This window comes from Mastomys coucha, unplaced genomic scaffold (assembly GCF_008632895.1).
Source record: "Mastomys coucha isolate ucsf_1 unplaced genomic scaffold, UCSF_Mcou_1 pScaffold21, whole genome shotgun sequence".
In the NCBI taxonomy this organism is placed as follows: domain Eukaryota; kingdom Metazoa; phylum Chordata; class Mammalia; order Rodentia; family Muridae; genus Mastomys; species Mastomys coucha.
Window position 1 is genome coordinate 90,787,213 of NW_022196904.1, and position 12,801 is coordinate 90,800,013.

General features: G+C 43.9%; 2 pseudogenes; one reads left to right on the top strand and one right to left on the bottom strand.

Annotated features, from left to right (window-relative positions):
* Positions 1-940: 940 nt before the first annotated feature.
* On the bottom strand, positions 941-5,028 carry LOC116100666 (annotated as a pseudogene).
* A 7,246-nt stretch (positions 5,029-12,274) lies between these two features.
* On the top strand, positions 12,275-12,663 carry LOC116101302 (annotated as a pseudogene).
* The last annotated feature ends 138 nt before the right edge of the window (positions 12,664-12,801 follow it).

Below are 12,801 nucleotides of genomic sequence, written 5' to 3' on the forward strand. Positions count from 1 at the left end.
GTTTAGCGGAAGGACAGAGGATGCTTCTGCCTCTGGGAAGCCGCTAATGGTTTCTAACCTTCGGCCTCATCAGTAGGATACAGCGCTGGGCGAAATGCAAGCTTTTGTTTCTTCTGTATCCTCCAGATTGTCTTCCTGATGGACTATCCTCATCCAAGGGACTCAAGCCCAGTCAATCTATATCATGGTGGGCAGTGTGAATTTTTACCTCTTTCTCCAGAATCTTTGCTGTATTCCCATTTCCATTTTCCTCTTTGTAAGCTGAGAACAGAGCTAACCAGACACATGATGAGAACAGAGGATGTGGGTTTTTTTTTATTATTTTATTTTATTTATTTATTTAATGTATATGAGTACACTGTAGCTATCCTCAGACACACCAGAAGAAGACATCAGATTCCATCACAGATGGTTGTGAACCACCATGTGGTTGCTGAGAATTGAACTCAGGACCTCTGGAAGAGCAGTCAGTGCTGTTAACTGCTGAGCCATCTCTCCAGCCCCCAGAGATTTTTTTCCCCCGTTGGAGACTGTGTCTTACATCCCATCTTACACTCAAACTCTCCAGGTAACCAAAGATGACACTGAATTCTACTCCTCCTGCCTCCTTCTCCTTAGTGCTGGGATTACAGGCCTGTGCCACCACTTAGGGCTTCTTGAATGCTAGATAAGCACTCTTCCAACTGAGTTAGTCTCAGCCCATGATGGGATAATGTTTGAGAATGATATAAATAAAAAATCCTGGATCATCCTGTTATTTGAGACCCCAGAAGCAGCTAGATTCTTCCAGACTACTGAAGCATAGACACTTGGTCCATCCACCTACTAGGATGAGGGAACTTATAACGAACATTTCTATAGTGACGGTGGGGATTCAAACACTGTTTGCTCTGACTGCAAAGGATCTGTCCCCACCCACTCACAAACTCACGGGGGCGATAATTCATTAGGCCCAGATGTTTCACAGATTTATTGAAAATGACTGTTGTAGAAACCCCAACCCCCAACATGGATCAGGAACTGGATGGCAGAGGAGAGGCGTGGAAGCCAGCTCAAGACTTCCTTATTCTTTGAAGAGTTGAACCGTGACCGAGGGTAGATAGAGGAGAAATCTAGAGAAAAGACTGGCCTCAGCCAGGGAGCCATAATGACAGCACTGGGGCCAGGCTGGGGGCACAAGAAGAACTACTGCATGGGACACAGTCCCAGATGTCATAAAGGAAGCATAGAACTTCACCACTTCCTCATTGGGATTGCCCAGGGTTGAGTCAAACCACAACTGGATGCCTCGGCCACTCCCTCTGCTGTAGTTGCTAACCTTGTAGGAGTGACTCCAGAGACCCTCACAAAGGCTGGCTGGTGTCAGGAAGTAGTACTGAAATGTACGGCAGGGTGCTGTGTTTGGGCACTTGTTAATGCCTGCAGGCAGAATCAAAATGGGCACAGACATTTAAGCCTAGGGTCAAAACTCACCTCTGGTCACCCCAGAAATCTTTAATCTCCCCCTTTCCAAACCCTACCTTCATCTCGCTACCCTGAGGTCCAGTCCCAGCCTTTATTCCAGTTTCTCTTGCAGGTAAAGGAGGTCCGACAGGCTTCCCACCACTCCTGACAGTCCTCTTTGCATAAGGGCACATCCAGGAAACGTTCTTTTTTTTTTTTTTGGGTTTTTCAAGACAGGGTTTCTCTGTGTAGCCCTGGCTGTCCTGGAACTCACTTTGTAGACCAGGCTGGCCTCGAACTCGGAGATCCACCTGCCTCTGCCTCCCAAGTGCTGGGATTAAAGGCGTGCGCCACCACCGCCCGGCTCAGGAAACGTTCTTTACGCCAGCTCTGATCCACCTAGATAAAGGAAATGTTGGCAGCTAGAGCTGTAAAGAGACTGAGCCCAAGGTTACCCCTTCTGAAGTGTGTGAGGGAAGCACCCATACCTGCTGGATCCAAAGTCCAAGGTTGGAGGAGCACTCATACAGGCAGGGTGTCCTGGATGGAGTGATGCTTGTAGGCAGGCTTCATCTTGCTTCAGTGATCCCAGTTGAAGTTGTACAGATAGGAGTTGTCCTTGTGTATCTTCTGGCTGATGTTGACTGAACAACAGACATTTCTCTTCCATGGACTACACTAGTTGGGAAAGACACAGGGCTGAGTCCCTCTACCCTACTCTGTCCTGTTGCCTTCCAGCCTTGCTTCACCTGGTCCTCACTTCTTCCCTGCCTCAGACAGACTTCTCTGAACACTTACCACAAAGGCTCCTCTATCCTAGACCCCCAGGTGTCCCATCTCTAGAGAGATATAATCATCACAGTATAAGAAAGAAGCTAGAGGAGCCTTGTCTTTGGGATAATAGCTCATTTATGAAGCATCTCACACTTTATAAAAACTCTTTTCAGCTGGGCATGTTAGCAACATGCCTTGTAATCCCAGAATTCAGGAGGCTGAAGATGGAGAAAGATCATGAATTCAAGACCAGCCTAGACAACATAGATAAGACTCTATCTCAAAAACAAGTGAAACATACCCCACCATGGTAGCACATGCACAAAACCAGCACTGGGGAAAAAGTAGAGGCAAGAGAAACAGGAGGTCACTCTCAGTCACATCCTGAATTCAAAGCCAGCTTGGGCTATATAAGACTCTATCTCAAAAAAAAAAAAAAAGAAAAGAAAAGAAAAGAAAAGAAAGAAAGGGCTGGTGAGATGGCTCAGTGGGTAAGAGCACCCACTGCTCTGCTGAAGGTTGAGAGTTCAAATCCCGGTAACCACATGGTGGCTCACAATCACCCGTAATGAAATCTGACTCCCTCTTCTAGTGGTCTGAAGACAGCTATAGTGTACTCAATTATAATAAATAAATCTTTTAAAAAAAGAACAAAGAAATAAACTTTTATTTTCAAAACATTTCCAAAATGGGGCAACCACATGGTGGCTCACAACCATCTATATAATAAGATCCAATGCCCTTTCTGGTGTGTCTGAAGAGAGCTACAATGTACTCATATACATCAATTGAATAAATAAATCTTTTTTTTTTTTTTTTTTTTTTTTTTTTTTTTTTTGGTTTTTCGAGACAGGGTTTCTCTGTATAGCCTTGGCTGTCCTGGAACTCACTCTGTAGAACATGCTGGCCTCGAACTCAGAAATCCGCCCGCTTCTGCTGACTCCCTGTAGTTCAACACCAGCCTGATAGCCTGGCTACTGGGGGTTCCAATCTTTTCATTTGTTCATTTATTATTTTATTTTATTTTATTTTATTGAGACAGGGCTTCTCTGTGTAGCCCTGGCTATCTGTCCTGGAACTCACTCTGTATACCAAGCTGGCCTCAAACTTAGAAATCCACCTGCCTCTGCTTTATGAGTGCTAGGATAAAAGGTGTACACCACCACTGGCTTCATTGTTCACAAACAAAACAACAACAACAACAACCAAAAAAAAAAAAAAACAACAACCAGGCCAACAAGATGGCTCAGTGAGTGAAGAATGAGACTGGCCATCAAGCCTGATGACCTGAGTTCAATACCCAGGACCTGCATGGTAGAAAAAACTGACTCCTGAAAGTTGTCCTCTGACCTCCACAAATGTGCTATATGACACATATGCATGCTCACATGATTAAGCATGTGTATGTCACACATATACAGATAGATAAATACATGTAATAAAGGTCAAATGTCATATTCTGTGTTCTTATTTTTATTTTTTTACTATTTTAAAAAATATATGTATGTGCCTACCTATATGTACATACAAACCAGAAGAGGGTATCACCTCTTCTAGACCTGGAGTTATAGGTAATTATGAGCTGCCGTGTGCATACTGGGAACTGAACTCAGGTCTTCTGCAACAGCAGTACATGCTCTTAACTGCTAAGCCATCTATGTTCAATACTATATATCAATATATATATGATATGGGATAGATATAGCAATCAGTAATAAAATGAACTGTTATACAATGAAATAAATAATTACAAATAGATTTTGTTTTGTTTTGTTGCTTGCTTGTTTTTGAGGCAAGATCTCACTCTGTACCCCTGGCTGGTCTGGAACTCAATTTGTAGACTGGGCTGGCTTTGAGCACAGAGATCTTGCCCCTGCTTCCTGAGTGTTGGATTTGAAGGTATGTGCCACCTCATCTGGCCAAGTTTTGGTTTTTGACCTTTGATTTTTTTTCCAGAACATAAAAGAGGATCTAAACATATTTGTCACAAAAAGGCTACATTGAGCTTCTGTCTGTTGGCATAAATGCTTTATAGACTGTATGAACTGCAGTCCTCACTCTGGTTATTTGTAGAGGTTATTTCTGCATTTGGCACTCTGAGGAATTGAGAGTACAAACCACCTCTTCGGTGGTCTTTCACCCTCAGGTTTCTAAAGGATCTGTCCATAATCCTACCTGAACCCTACCATAAAAGCTAGTCATGTTGGAGGCTGGAGAGATGGCTTAGTGGTTAAAAGCACTGGCTACTCCTGGGTTCAATTCCCAGCACCCACATGACAGCTCACAACTGTCTGTAACTCCAGTTTTAGAGGATCCAACACATATGTAGGCAAAACACCAATGCTTGCAAAAAAAAAAAAAAAAAAGTAGGTCCTGTCTAACCTCTGAGAGTGAGTCCCTGTGCTTCCATAGGCCCTTATTTGAGAGCTAGAGCGATTATCATCACATGGCCTCATGTGGCCTCTAATTAGAGGCTTCTAATGACCAACTGCTTCATTGCCATCATTGTGTCCTCTTCTGGAGAAAGCCCTCAGAAAATCACCTCACTACTTTCCACCAAGTCATCTCTGACAACAAGAGCTCAGGGTGCGGGGGTGTGTGGCTGCTCACCACACCCACCCTGCCTTCTATCACCCTCCCATCAGAACCACACTCCAGCAGAACCTGGTCATGCAGCTTGTCCTTGGGGCCCAGCTTTGTCTTATGGTGCTTGGCATCCATGCAAATGTCGAACAGGTCTGTTCTGTCCCGGGCACTTCATGTTGTGACCATGTAGACCAAAAGCAAGAGTGGTGTCTGTTTCCAGGCCATGTCTTTCTATCTGTGCAGAGGGAGCTAAAGTTAGACTAGACTAGAGGGGGTGTTTCATTTATTCCCTGACTCAGACTCTCTCTCCCTATAGTGAAAGGCTCTCTGTCCCTGCTCCTTCAGCATTCAGGTCCTGAGGCTCCCTGAAGCTGGAATAGAGGTCAGCAAGAAGGCTCTCTTACCCCCATGGTCCCATGGCATGGGAGGTTTATAAAAGGAACAGAGCTTCCCAAGCTAGAGGAGATGGGAAGGATGCTCCATGCTCTCATCTTCTTTGCAGACCTTATGGCATGCAGTTAAATAGTTCAGGTCCCTGCCGCTTGCTACTTTGAAAAGGGCCGGGGTCACACAAATCCTTCATCCTGTCACAGGAGGTTCTCGGCACTCCACTCTGTATCAGCTGGGTCATCGTGTCAGCCTAGAAATCCTGTTAGCCCTGAGGGAGGTGATGACCCAGCCCTGCTGAGTTCTCCAGACTGGCAGGAGGATCAAGTGACATAGGCCGCAGGATGGTGTGGTGAGAGGGTACACAAGAAAGAGTGCTGCTTTGGAAAGCTTTGCTTCCTCAGTCTTTTCTTTCCCTGTTCTCCAAAAGCCCTTCTGCCCTGCACCCCATCCTGACACCCGCATCTGCAGCAAAAGCACCAGACCCAACCTAACCTCTCAGAAGGAAACACATACTAAACAAACTCAGCTGCGATTAGTGATACATGCCTGCAATCACAGTACATGGAGGAGCAGGGAGGGGGAAGGGTTGTGGGGTTTAGGTCAATCTGTGATACATAGTGAGAATTTGTCATGTCCCTACCCCCAAAAAATAATGACCTAACGGACTGAAGGACAGTATAAAAATCTCTTGGAACTAGCATGTTATGAGTTAACATGAATTAGCATGTTATGAATTAACATGAATTAGCATGTTAAGACACTTGCCACCAAATCTAATGACCTGAGTTCAATCCCTGGAACCCATGTGGTAGCAGTAAAGAGCTGAATCCCCACATACACTTATACATACCTACCTACCTACCTACCTACCTACATACATACATACATACATACATACACAAACACAACCAATCAGTTATTCATTCAATAATATAATGTGGGAAGTTTTTAAAGGTTTGGATTTTGACTGAGAGATATATTCCTTCTTAGCACAAACCTGCCAAGTCCCCCATATGTCCTTGTCATCCTCTCTCCACTTGGAAGATCTTACCTGAATGTCCTTAGGTTCTAGGCGTGCATATAGGGGTATCCGAGTTGGCCTCTCCCTAGATCAGACCCTGGGCAGTTCCCACAGTCTCTGTCCACAGCCAGCATAGAAGCTTTGATAAGCACAGAATAAAGTATCCCCATTCAGCACTTGTGTTTTTCCTTCTCTGGTTAACTCTACCTTGTTCCAGACTCCCATTAGTCATTCAGTCTAGTCTTTGCTGTTCTCATTAATATCTTCACTTTAATTTTTTTATTTTTACTTATATGCATGTGCCATGTGTATACAGATGTCCATGATGGTCAGAGAGGGCATGGGATCCACCAGAGCTGGAGTTACAGGTGATTGTGAGCCACGCTAACTGAGTGCTAGGGACCAAACTCTAGCCCTGTGGGAAAGTAGGAAGTGCTCATAGCTGCTGAAGCACCATCCCTCCAGCCTCTTTCCTCTTGTTGAGTTGCTCACTCCAGGATTCACACACTCCACAACCACTGGCCTCTGGACAACTGCCCATCCTAAGGGAATCTGAAGTGTACTCAGGGTGGTTCCTGGGACAAGGCTAGCTTGACAGAGGTAAGTATATGCTGGCTGAGAAGAAGCCAGGCTGTAAGGCCATGCCAATAGGGCCCTGTGAGAGATCCACCTCTTTAAAAGCACTCAGGAGTCACTAGACCTTACCAAATTGTAATTGGCTTCCCAGAACCTTTTTGAGAAATATACATGTAAAAGCCTGGTGCATCCTGCATAGGCTTACATGACTTCTGTCAACTGATGTTGAGAGTGGACATGGATAGAAGTTGACAGATTTTTCTCTGGGATACAGAAAAAACTTAAATTGTCTTTAGTGATAATAACAATATCTTAACCATTTACATCATCATCATCATTATTATTATTATTTGAGGTTTTCAAGATATGGTTTCTCTATGTAACTCTGGCTATCCTGGAACTCACTCTGTAGACCAGGCTGGCCTTGAACTCAGAGATCCACCCACCTCCACCTCCCAAGTGCTGGGATTAAAGATATGTGCCGCCACTACTTGCTATTTATTTTTATTTTACTTCTATGAGTACTTTATCTAAATGTGTGTGTCTTAGTAAGGATTTCTATTGCTGTGAAGAGACACTGTGACCATGGCAACTCTTATAAGGAAACACTGGGGCTGGCTTACAGTTTCACAGGTTCAGTCCATTATCATCATGGTGAGAAACATGGCAGCATGAAGGCAGACATGGTAAAGGAAAAGGAGCTGAGGGCTGGCAAGATGGCTCAGCGGGTAAGAGCACTGACTGCTCTTCCGAAGGTCCTGAGTTCAGATCCCAGCAACCACATGGTGGCTCACAACCACCCATAATGAGATCGGAAGCCCTCTTCTGGTGTGCCTAAAGACAGATGCAGAAAATTGGGCCGGAGTGAGCGGGGCCAGCAGAGGTCCTGAGATCAACAGCAGCCACACACATGATGGAACACAGTCATCTGTACAGCTACAGTGTACTCATACACGTAAAAATGAAATAAAATAAATCTTTTAAAAAAAGAAAAAGAAAAGGAGCTGAGAGTTCTATGTGACTTTTTTTAATTACTTATTTTTATATATAAAATATGTCTATTATTATGTGTGCACAAATATGTGTGCATGTGCTCTGTCTGCATGTACACCTGCATGCCAGGAGAGGGCACTAATCACATTATAGATGACTGTGAGCCACCATGTGGTTCCTGAGAATTGAACTCAGCACCTCTAAAGGAACAGCCAGTCCTGGTAACTGGTGAGGCATCTCTCTGACCCTGAGTTCTACATCTTGATCCACAGATAGCAAGAAAAAAAAGCGACTTGACCTTCTTTTCTTTTCTTTCTTTCTTCTTTTTTGGTTTTTCGACACAGGGTTTCTCTGTATAGCTCTGGCTGTCCTGGAACTCACTCTGTAGACCAGACTGGCCTCGAACTCAGAAATCCGACTGCCTCTGCCTCCCAAGTGCTGGGATTAAGGGTGTGTGCCACCACCACCCAGCTGTGTTTGCATCTCTTGATTGCATCCAGATGTCACCTGGAGTGACTGACCCAGAGTGCATTCAATGCTGTTTGCACAAAGACAGAACTGCTCACTGACTAGTTTTTCAGTGTATCTTTGCCATGGAGCAATGTATGGCTGTCATTAGTGAATAATATCCCTCAGCTTGGAGAACTGGATATTGGGGGATGAGGGAAAGTGAGAGAACAAAAATGACTCAGGCTTCCAGCTGACACATCCTTACAACCTGGATGAAATCAGATGTTTGTAGGTGTGTATTTGTGTGTGTGTGTGTGTGTGTGACCACTTAGATCCCCAGGAGTTGGAGTTACAAGTGTTTGTGTACAGTCTAATATAGGTATGCTAACAATCAAACTTGGATCCTTTGGAAGAGCAATATATATACTCTTGGGTTTCTTGTTTGTTTGTTTTCTCAAGACAGAGTTTCTCTGTCCTGGAATTTACCCTATAGCCCAGGATAGCCAGAGATTCACCTGCCTGTTCATCCTGAGTGCTGAGACCAAGGTGTGTACCATCACAAGTGGCTGCAATACACGCTCTTAATCACTTAGTGATCCATGCACACACACACACACACACACACATACACACACAGGTATGGAAGATTGAATCTGTGGTCTCACTACTGAACTCTATCCATAGCCCTCCTTTTAGTGTTCATTTTGAGACAAGAGTTTCACTGAGTTTCCCATGCTGGTCTTGAACTCTCTTTGTAGCCCAGACTGGTCTTGGACTTATGCTCCCCTGCTTCAGCTTCCTGAGGAGCTGGGATTATAGGTGTGCACACTCCAGGTCTAGCTCTAGAGTCTCTGTTCTGTGGGATGAAAAAGATAGGGTGATTGGGCTCCAAGGCAACCTGAATGGCCACAAAGGATGAATATGGTTGTGAAGAGTTATGAAGGCGCTAGAAGGATGGTGTGTGCTTAAGATCACCTGCTGCTCTGCAGAGGGCTCTGTTGGATTCCTAGAGACCTCTTGTCAATTCACAGCAGTCTTTCACTCCAGCTCCAGGGTATCCTATACCCTCTTCTGGTCTCCGAGGACACTGCAGGTCTGTAGTACACATACATGTTGTAGTGTTTTGAATAGGAATGGTCAGTCCCCTTAGGCTCATGTGTTTTAACACTTGGCCCATAGGGAGTGGCACTACAGGAGGTGTGGCCTTGTTAGAGGAAGTGTGCTCCTATGGGGGTGGGCTTTGAGGTCTCAGAAGGTCAAGTCATAGAAGCTGGGGAGAGTGCTCAACAGTTAAGAGCACTAACTGTGGTAGCTCGCCGAAGTGAGCAAGCTGGGCCAGCAGAGGTCCTGAGTTCAATTCCCAGCAGCCACATGATGGCTCACAGCCATCTGTACAGCTACAGTGTACTCATAAATAAATCTTAAAAGAAATCCTAAAAATAAAAAAAAGACTAGCCTTGTGAATGATGACTAATTTTATTTATTTTTTTTTAATTTTCTTTATTTGAGATCTCACTATATTGCCCAGACTGGTTTTTAATTCCCAAGTCCAACCAATCAAGAAAGGACTTCCCGCACAGGCCATGGCACCTAGAATGAATGGGACTTTTAAAGGGAACAGCAGGTGGGGTGAGGAGTACGAATTGTCCATAGACAATTGGGAGACTCCAAACCCATTCTGCTCCCTCTAGTGGCTACCAGATTGTTATCACAGCAATGGCACTAAGACTTGCTTTTTGAAAGGGTCTACTGTGGAGTTGAGCTTCTAAAACACAAACAAGAAACAAGTAAAACTGCCACACAGTTCACTGTTCCTACTGAGATTTGCCTATATTTCTTTCTTTCTTTTTTATTCAAGATTTGAAATTTTTTGTGTAGATGTGTGTGTGTATATAGCACAAATTCCTGGTACCAATTTCTCTCTCAGTTGCTTTCTATAGTTATGATAAAAATCATGACCAAAAGCAACTTGGTGAGGAAAGGGTTTATTTCATTTTACAAAGTCCATTTGTCATCATAAAGTGAAGTAAGGGTAGGAACTAAAGTCAAGAATTCAATCTTTTTTTTGTTTGTTTTTGTTTTTTGTTTTTCGAGACAGGGTTTGTCCTGGAACTCACTCTGTAGACCAGGCTGGCCTTGAACTCAGAAATCTCCCTGCCTTTACCTCCCAAGTGATGGGATTAAAGGCATGCACCACCACTGCCGGGCCTTCAGTTGGCTTTCTTAAACAGCCCAGGACTACCAACCCAAGGGCGTGTATGTATGTGTACCACATGCATACCTCATGCCCTCAGAGGTAAGAAAAGGGCATTAGATTTCCTGGAACTGGAATTATAGATGTTTATGAGCCACCATGTGGGTCCTGGGAACTAAACCAGGTCCTCTGCAAGAGCAGCCAGTTGTTCTTAATCACTATTGTAGATGAGCCAGAGATAAGCCATCTATTGTCCAGCCTCTAATATTTTCTTGATAGGGTCTCCCTGTGTAGTCCCAGTTAGCCCAGAATTCTCTATTTAGACCAGGCTATCCTCTGCTCCACCATACCTGGCTCCCCCAAGCCATATTTTTTCTTCTACTTTTGAAAATGGGTTAATTTCAAGAGTTCTGGAAAATCCGACGCTGACACTTGCCAGGGTTCTTGCTGCTTTGGGAGAGGAATGGATTCTCAGGTGTCCTTCCTCTGTCCTTCGAGGAGTGCTAGCTCAGATTACTTCTATTTTAAGAAGTATAAAGCTTTAAATGATATCGGTAGCCCAGAGTGTAGTCTATTCTTAACACGAAGAAATAAAAGTAGTTTTGTTTCCTGTGTGTGTTTTCCCCTGACTACAGCGTTTACGTCCTTATGCAACCTAAAAGTGAACTTTCGCTTCTCAAAAAAATCTGTTAATTTTTAGTTTTCCTTTTCTTCTTCTTCTTCTTCTTCTCCTTCTTCTTCTTCTTCTTCTTCTTCTTCTTCTTCTTCTTCTTCTTCTTCTTCTTCTTCTTCTTCTTCTTCTTCTTCTTCTCTTCTTCCTCCTCCTCCTCTTCCTTCTCCTCCTTCTTTTTCAGTGACTCATGTCAAGTTCTCAGATCATGCTTTAACATAATCCAGGGGTGGGAGGGCTCCCCACTTCTGCAGAAGTTACAACTGTTTGTTTCTGTGTTTGTTTTGTTTCAGATTGAGCTCAAGGATTTATGTACGTTAAACAAGAGTTCTACCACTCAATTATATATAGCTAGGTGTAGTGGCACACACCTTTAATTCCAGCACTCAGGAGGCAGAGGTAGCTGGATCTCTGTAAGTTTGAACCTAGTCTGGTCTACAGAATGAGTCCCATGACAGCCAGGGATACAGAGAACCCCCACCTCAAAACAAACAAACAGACAGACAGACAGACAAAAAACAAGGGTGTTCATCCCTACTAGATAGATTGTTATACAAAATGGAAATGTGACTGTGATTCTGGGTCTTCTTAGATAGATAAGAGCACCTCCATGCTCACAGGCAAGGTTTTACATGATCATTATTAATTCTATTGCCAAGTTAAATATTTTTTTTTTGAGATTTAAAAAAAAACTTGAGTTTATATAGTTGTATAGTTATATAGTTATAGTTTACATTTGCTTGCGTGTATGTCTGTGCCCTGTGTGCATGCAATGGTTGCAGAAGCTAGAAGAGGGCATTAGATCCCTGGAACTGGAGTTACAGACAGTTGCTGGCTACACGTGGGTACTGAAAATAGAAGCCAGGTGTGGTGGTACACAACTGTAATCCCAGCACTCAGAAGGCAAACACAAGATTCGAACTTTGAAGTCAATCTTGGAATGTAATAATAAGGGAGCTAGAGAGATGGCTCAGAGGTTAAAAGCACTGACTGCTCTTCCAGAGGTCCTGAGTTCAATTACTAGCAACCACCTGGTGGTTCACAACCATCTGTAATGGGATCTGATGCCTTCTTCTGGTGTGTCTGAAGACAAACAGCATACTCATATACATTGAATAAATCTTTAAAATCTTTAAAGAAAAAAAAGAATGTAATAATAAGCTTCCAGGGACGGTGCTTAGAGGCGCTCAGGATGGTCCAGCATTTGACATACCATCGTAGGCTTTCCTACAATACAGCCTCTAACAAAACTAGGCTGTCTCGAACCCCTGGCAACAGGATTGTTTACCTTTACACTAAGAAGGTTGGGAAAGCACCTAAATCCGCATGTGGCCTGTGCCCAGGCAGACTTTGAGGGGTTCGTGCTGTGAGACCCAAAGTCCTTATGAGATGTCTAAGACAAAGAAACACGTCCGCAGAGCCTATGGTGTCTCCATGTGCGCCACGTGTGTCCGTGACAGGATCAAGCGGGCTTTCCTTATTGAGGAGCAGAAAATCATTGTGAAAGTGTTGAAGGCACAAGCACAGAGTCAGAAAGCAAAAGAACTGTGCAGCTTTTTTAAGTAATAAAAATCGAGACTTGGTCTACGGAAAAAACAAAACAAAAAAACCGGAGAAATGTAATAATAAGTTGGTTAAGGCCGGGCGTGGTGGCGCACGCCTTTAATCCCAGCACTTGGGAGGCAGAAGCAGGCGAATTTCTGA